The sequence below is a fragment of the Staurois parvus genome, unplaced genomic scaffold (genome assembly GCF_062004578.1).
Source record: "Staurois parvus isolate SC_StPar_1 unplaced genomic scaffold, SC_StPar_1.0 ptg000195l, whole genome shotgun sequence".
NCBI lineage: Eukaryota > Metazoa > Chordata > Amphibia > Anura > Ranidae > Staurois > Staurois parvus.
The window spans coordinates 4,165,192-4,173,060 of record NW_028317991.1 but is presented as its reverse complement, the minus strand read 5'-3'; the positions used below and the strand labels follow the sequence as shown (position 1 = coordinate 4,173,060).

The 7,869-nt window shown below is 43.2% G+C and overlaps 1 protein-coding gene across 1 annotated transcript in view; it reads left to right on the top strand.

The window, feature by feature from the left end:
- Nucleotides 1–717: 717 nt before the first annotated feature.
- Nucleotides 718–7,869, top strand: part of ETS2 (ETS proto-oncogene 2, transcription factor) — a 30,808-nt gene continuing 23,656 nt past the window's right edge. The window contains exon 1 of the mRNA XM_089677900.1: nt 718–902. The gene's annotated coding sequence lies outside the window, so the exon portion shown is untranslated. The remainder of the gene's footprint in view (nt 903–7,869) is intronic.

Here is a 7,869-nt window from a genome sequence, read left to right as displayed (position 1 = left end):
ACAAAACCATTACACACACACACTACACCTGTCACATGCCGGCTCTTCCAATCCTAGGGTGACAACGCTCACTCGTTGTGCTCTGTATCACTCTAGCGTTGTCACCCGAGAACAGGAAGTGTGTTACTGGAAGGATTACCAAGTGAAAATAAAGGAAAAAAAGCTGGGAGAAATAAAACAAGCATCGATGTGACATTGCGGCTGTTACACGTTGGCTCTAGGGGCTTATTCACATGGAAGGCCAGGGGGGGCAATAGAAGGAGGCAGTTGAATCGTGGTGTTACCGCCCCACCTAAACAAGGGCATGCGTTCACTATGGGCTTCAAACATACCAAGGCTGCAACAAGAATGAAATGTCGCGCTGATTCTGGCGCTTTTTTCTTTTCTGTAACCTTTTTCTGCCCAGATCAGAGATCTCTGCTTATTCCCCAAGAATGGTCACTGATAGAAACTGCAGAGGGGACATGAAAGTCTCCCTGCGATCAGATCTCATGATAGCCCTGCTGTGATCAGAACACCCCCTCCCCTTCTCCCCTTATCAATACATTGGCCCCTCCCCCCAGGTGTCTGCTCTCAGCTGGAAGCTCACACCTGCCACTGACTTTATGAATGACTCTCTCATCCCTGCTGCCCATTCACAAATCAGTCTGGGGGCGTGGCCAAGCGCACATTCCTCCTCCCTATAGGCAGGCCGTGGACCCCGCCCTAGCCTGCTGCCTGGGCGGTGATGTGTGTGCTCCCAGCACTTCCAGCAGACCCGAGCAGAGCTCCGAGAATCCGGCTGTGATTGGAGGATCTCCTCCCTGTGCGGCGCCCCCGGGAATAGAGCGCTCTCCTCTGGGATCATCGCTGTGTGTGCGGACTGTATACTGCCGGCCCGGATCACCCCGACCAGCAACCAGGTGAGAGTCCAACTGTGTGCCACCGGATAGCGCCGAGATCTGCTGGGGGCTCCGTGTCCCCTGTACGTTGTGTGTCCGAGACCTGCTGGGGGCTCCGTGTCCCCCCTAGACGTATGTCCAAGACCTTCTGGGGGCGCCGTGTCCCCCCTGTACGTTGCATGTCCGAGACCTGCTGGGGGCTCCGTGTCCCCCCTAGACGTATGTCCAAGACCTGCTGGGGCTGGGGGCTCCGTGTCCCCCCTATACATTGTGTATGTGACTTGGGGATCATAGAGCATGTGAGGGAGCTGGAGGAGTGTCTTTTCCCTATACATTGTGATCAGAGCTCCTCCTATATATTGGGATCAAATATGAACTTTATACGTTGATATGCCCCCATACATTGTATACATTAGAGATTTCCCTAAATATTGTATACATTGTGATCAGAACTCCCCCTATACATTGTGATCAAAGATGTACTTAGTATACATTGTGAAAGTTCTATACATTACAGAGATGCCCCCATATATTGTATACATTGTGATCAGAGATCTCCCTGTACCGGGGATGACTATATATTGTATACATTGTGATCAGAGATCTCCCTGTACCGGGGATGACTATACATTGTATACACTATACATTGTATACATTGTGATCAGAGATCTCCCTGTACCGGGGATGACTATACATCGTATACATTGTGATCAGAGATCTCCCTGTACCGGGGATGACTATACATTGTATACATTGTGATCAGAGATCTCCCTGTACCGGGGATGACTATACATTGTATACATTGTGATCAGAGATCTCCCTGTACCGGGGATGACTATACATTGTATACATTGTGATCAGAGATCTCCCTGTACCGGGGATGACTATACATTGTATACATTGTGATCAGAGATCTCCCTGTACCGGGGATGACTATACATTGTATACATTGTGATCAGAGATCTCCCTGTACCGGGGATGACTATACATTGTATACATTGTGATCAGAGATCTCCCTGTACCGGGGATGACTATACATTGTGATCAGAGATCTCCCTGTACCGGGGATGACTATACATTGTATACATTGTGACCAGAGATCTCCCTGTACCGGGGATGACTATACATTGTATACATTGTGACCAGAGATCTCCCTGTACCGGGGATGACTATATATTGTATACATTGTGACCAGAGATCTCCCTTTACCGGGGATGACTATATATTGTATACATTGTGACCAGAGATCTCCCTTTACCGGGGATGACTATATATTGTATACATTGTGACCAGAGATCTCCCTTTACCGGGGATGACTATATATTGTATACATTGTGACCAGAGATCTCCCTGTACCGGGGATGACTATATATTGTATACATTGTGACCAGCGAGGTCTAGATTGTAAGCTCCAAGAAGCAGGGCCCTCCTATCCCTCTTGTATTGAACTGTATTGTTGCTGTATTGTCTCCCGTTATATTGTAAAGCGCTGAGCAAACTGGGGGCTATATAAATCTTGTATAATAATATATATAGTATACATTGTGATCAGAGCTCTCCTTTTACATTGGGATCAGAGGAGTCTCTGTACATTATATACATTGGGATCAGAGGAGTCTCTGTACATTATATACATTGGGATCAGAGGAGTCTCTGTACATTATATACATTGGGATCGGAGGAGTCTCTGTACATTATATACATTGGGATCGGAGGAGTCTCTGTACATTATATACATTGGGATCGGAGGAGTCTCTGTACATTATATACATTGGGATCGGAGGAGTCTCTGTACATTATATACATTGGGATCGGAGGAGTCTCTGTACATTATATACATTGGGATCGGAGGAGTCTCTGTACATTATATACATTGGGATCGGAGGAGTCTCTGTACATTATATACATTGGGATCGGAGGAGTCTCTGTACATTATATACATTGGGATCGGAGGAGACTCTGTACATTATATACATTGGGATCGGAGGAGACTCTGTACATTATATACATTGGGATCGGAGGAGACTCTGTACATTATATACATTGGGATCGGAGGAGTCTCTGTACATTATATACATTGGGATCGGAGGAGACTCTGTACATTATATACATTGGGATCGGAGGAGTCTCTGTACATTATATACATTGGGATTGGAGCCACAAGTCCCAGGAGTCCTGCACAGCCCTGAAACCAGTAAAGAACTGAGCAAAGTATATGTTGGTTTGGTTGTGTTTGGAGTTTGGCCGGAGATTGGTGCTATTGCTCTGTGTAGTGCCAGGTCTGCTATTCCTCCTGCAGGAGGATGATGGATGGTGATTGTGAAGTTTGTTCCATTCTCTATCGCTTTCATCTATAATAGATGACATAAAGTACATTATCAGACCCCAACGCAGCTGCACCAAGATGATGGCCTTATGTAATGAGCAAGCACATTACATAGTAAATGAGTTATAGTGTACAAAATATCTACCCTCTTCTATTCATTTGTTTCTGACTTTCTCATATCTCTAAGTTCAAAATATATATATCCATCTGTTTTTTTTCCATCTGTCTAGCTAGATATTTGAGATTTTCTGTCTGTTCTAACTAGTGGTCTATCTCTATTCTTTCTATCTGTGAATATCTATCCATCTGTCAGACTTCTTTTCATCTAGAATATAATCTGTGCGTGATTTTCTAACATGCATAAGTAGTCAATGGGGCTGATTGATGCTGAAAAGTAGAGGAGCTGCAGACTGTAGCTGTTACCCTTGGGGACCATTCAAAATCTTAATTTTTCTGAAAATGTTAGGGAAAACCTGTGTGGTCCTGTTGGTCAGTAATGCTAATTGTGTTCTGGTCTCCAGTTTTTAATTGTTTTTTTTTTTGTTTTTTTGTTTTACTGTTAGATTTTTTTTTTGTAATTAATGCGTATACATGTTATCACCATCAATAAACAAAATGCAACAGAGGAATAGAGAAAAAAAATGCATTTTAGTTAAAATGTGTAGTAATACGATAATATAAACAATGAGGAACTGATATTTTTTAACATGACTTTTGCTACTGCCCTGGACTGACTTCCTCCAGAATGCTGCATGCATCTTGTCTATTTTTTGATGCCGGTCACGTCTGGCTTTGATGAGTCGAGTCACTTAGACTTTTATGTACTTTCCTCTCTAATAGCCGTCTTTTCAAAGTGACTGGAGAAGGGACAGGTTTATAGCATAATTGTGCTGAATGTGAACTTGTCAGCTCTTAGAGATGTTTGGACCTGGTTCTACCTGTCTGTAAAATTCCTCCCGCCTACATGTTGATTATAGGAATATTTTTATTTCAGGCTGGCTGCATTAGTCAGAGGCTGCTGCGTGTTCGCTGGGTAAACAGCGGCAGAGTGATCGTGTGTAGACTGTTTTTACCTGGCTGGGTGGCAGAGGGTGTTTGCAGGGATGTTGGTATAGGGGAGGGGTCACACATTCTCCTTTTTTGTATCCTTGTGGTTTATAACGCTGCTGTGTCAGTGGAAGGGCCTGAATGAGGAGTGTGCAAAGGCACCGAACACCAATGTGCAGGAGTGTATTCTGCCATATTGGAGAGTTCAATCCTCAGGCCATTGCTTGTAATTTTAACCCATGCCGGAAGAGTTAGGGGTTGGCATGATGACCTTTATCTTAATCTGTTAATTTGGGGTATACAAAAAAGTGTATATAATTATTATTATTATTATTATTATTATTATTTTATTTTGAGTTTATATAGCGCCAAAGGGTTTGCTCAGCGCTGTACAATAGAGGGGGGGACAATACATGAAACAGTACAGCAACAACAAACAGCACACGAGGGGTTAGAGGGCCCTACTCTTTCGAGTTTCCAATCTAGGATATATATATATAGGGATGTTTGTGTATGTATATATGTATATGAATTGTATGTGTGTGTGATATAGATATAGATATAAAATCTCCCTCATCATATTACGACTCTATTACTGCAACTCCCTCCTCACTGGCCTCCCTCACCGCAAGCTATCCCTGCTTCAGTCGATCCTGAATACGGCAGCCAGATTCATCCACCTTACCAACTGCTCCGTTTCCACCACCCCCCTCTGCCAATGGCTCCTGATTGCCCAACAGATTAAATTCAAAATGCTAACACTGACATACAAAGCTGTCCATAATATCGCCCCAAACTACACCTAATATCCAAATACCACCCAAAACGCACTCTCCGCTCCTCACAAGACCTCCTTCTCTCTAGCTCCCTGGTCTCCTCCTCCCATGCCCACCTCCAGGACTTCTCCAGGGCATCACTCATCCTCTGGAACTCCCTACCCCAACCCATCAGACTATCACCTACACTCCTCTCTTTTAGGTGCACCCTGAAAACCCACCTCTTCAGGGAAGCCTACCCCGCCCCCTGGTAACTGCTTATCTCCTCCCCTTCCCACCACTCCATCCCCCACAGCTTCTCCTCCCATACCACTATCCCCTCCCTCCCAGATTGTAAGCTCCAAGGAGCAGGGCCCTCGATCCCCTCATGTATCGCACTGTATTGTCATTGTACTGTTTTTGTATTGTCTCCCATTGTAATGTACAGCGCTGAGTGAACTATTGGTGCTATATAAATACTGTAATATATATTTTTCCACACTTTTTGGAATACATTTCTGCCAATAAACAGTCCAGTGTGATTGATTTATGCTGGGTGTGGCCATTTTTAATAATTGATGACATTGACCAAACACAGAAATGCTGACTCTTACAGTTTACATAGATTTAAACAGAGGGTGCAGAAACCACCGCTGATCACGGCTACTCTGCAACAGTCATGGAAAATTACAAAAATCTGCACTGTTTTCTGTAACCATCATATGTAATGAGATGCTATAATAGTCAAATGTAACCAATCCCAGCCCTCATCAGTTTGTAAGATACAACTATAGACCTCAGATAAGGGAGGTTTAATATTGTGACCTGCCCAGATCTCTGCATTTAATATCCCTGCATTGCTGTGGCAAATGGCGCACGTGCGCAGGTCTTGGTCACGCCCTAAGTGTAGTTTGGAGATGTCCTCCCATCTGCACATCCAGTGCAGAAAACATTTTCCATAGAAATCAATGCAGATGCCCATCCTAGGGCCATGACAGTGAGAAGCCTACTTCTTCTTTTTTTTTTTTTTTTTTTTTTTTTTTTTTTTTTCTCCTCCTACATTTTGAGGTTTGATGGGAGAGGTGTATTTCTCTTCCCCCCCCCCCCCCCCCATGGGTTCCTTTGGATCTATGGGGTTGATTTACTAAAAGTCTGGTGCGACTGCATGGTAGCCAGTCGACTTTCAGGTTTTTTATGTCAAAGCTTAACTGAGCAAGCCAAACTTAGAAGCTGACTACCAAGCACAGCTGAACCAGGTTTTGCACTCTCTGGTTTTAGAAGTTTGGGTTTTTTGCAGCATTAGGCAGGTGCGTTGTTATATATTGTGCATTGGCATGTTTCCAATGTGTTTTTTTTGTTTTTTTTTTTAGTTGGAATTTAGCCCTTGGCTATTGGCTCCATCTATTCTATCTGTTGCCAGTGGAACAAAATGCGCTTTGATGCATTGCCATTGACTTCTAACGGCCTTCCAATGAACTAAGACAGAACAAAAAATGTAAAATGCAGCACTATTTTTAGGACAGGTAACTTGGGCATATGCATTTTAGCACTTTGTAATGTGTGTTAAAATGCAAGAGTGTAAATGGGCCCTTAAGAAATGGAATATCTAACACTTGAGTGCACAATTATCACATGTGAGATATTTATTCCAGCAGATGGCACGTGCCCTAAAATACTTAGGTGCTGATGAATAAAATCATGTCTGATGTGTTACATATCAGCTGTATGTATAGTCTGTTATGTTTCACTCCAATGGTATTGTGTTAATGTTGTATTCTTAACATGTATAACAAACTGGTATGTTTGTATTATGACGTGTGGATGGTTGTATACTTTACTGTATGCCAGCCTTTCTAAACTAGGCTTCTTCTGGAGGTTACTAGGGGTTTGAGAAATGGTGGATCCTGATCTCCCATCTGGGCTATCAGTGGGGTACTTTTCCACTGACATCCAATGTAAATGGACTGTTGGGTATGTGGAGACCTGGGTCAGATCTTGGGCTGCTCCCTCTCTGATCATGATTGAGAAATTGCTCTTCAGACCACTAAAGGCTCTATCTGATCTTATTCAATTAATATTTTAAACAAATCTCCAAGTGAGAGAGCTATATTTACTATGCACTTCCAACCGCATATCCAGGATCCAATTTAAAGGGTCGCTTGCACACTGAGGACCAACACAATGGGGCACTTTTCAATGGACTACAAACATAAAGGAGCACTTTTCAATGGAACACCAATGTAAGGAGGCACTTTTTGTAATGGACCATAAACATAAGCGGGCACTTGACCGGCATACGGGAGCACTTTTTGATGGACCCACATTGTAAAGGGACTCTTTTCAATGGCCCACCAATGTAGGGGGGAACTTTATAATGGCCCACCAGTGTAGGGGGAACTTTATAGTGGACCACTATAAAGTGCCCCTTTGCATTAGTGGACCACTATAAAGTGCCCCCTTGCATTTCAGTGGTTCACCAATGCAAGGAGGCACTTGATGGACCACTGCTTGCAAGTGTAAGGCGACACATAATTTTCAGGGGATTCATTTTAATTTCTTTTGTTGGGAAAATGTCATCTAGATCAAAGGGGGTGTTGATAATTACTTTCTGTCACACATTCTTTACAAATTATTGGTCACATGAACTGTGGATATCATTTTTTCCATAGGAACCGGAATATTTTCAAGGGTCCCTTTAGGTTAAAGGTTGACAAGACCTCCTGTATATTGTCAGTATCTGCCTTTTTGGTTTTTAGGATGTGAGTTAGACTTTTGACCCACTCTGAAGTTTCAACTGCACTTTGTTGCTGCTATAATGTAACTATGTGAAATTTCATTGTGAAGGTTATCAGCACTTGGA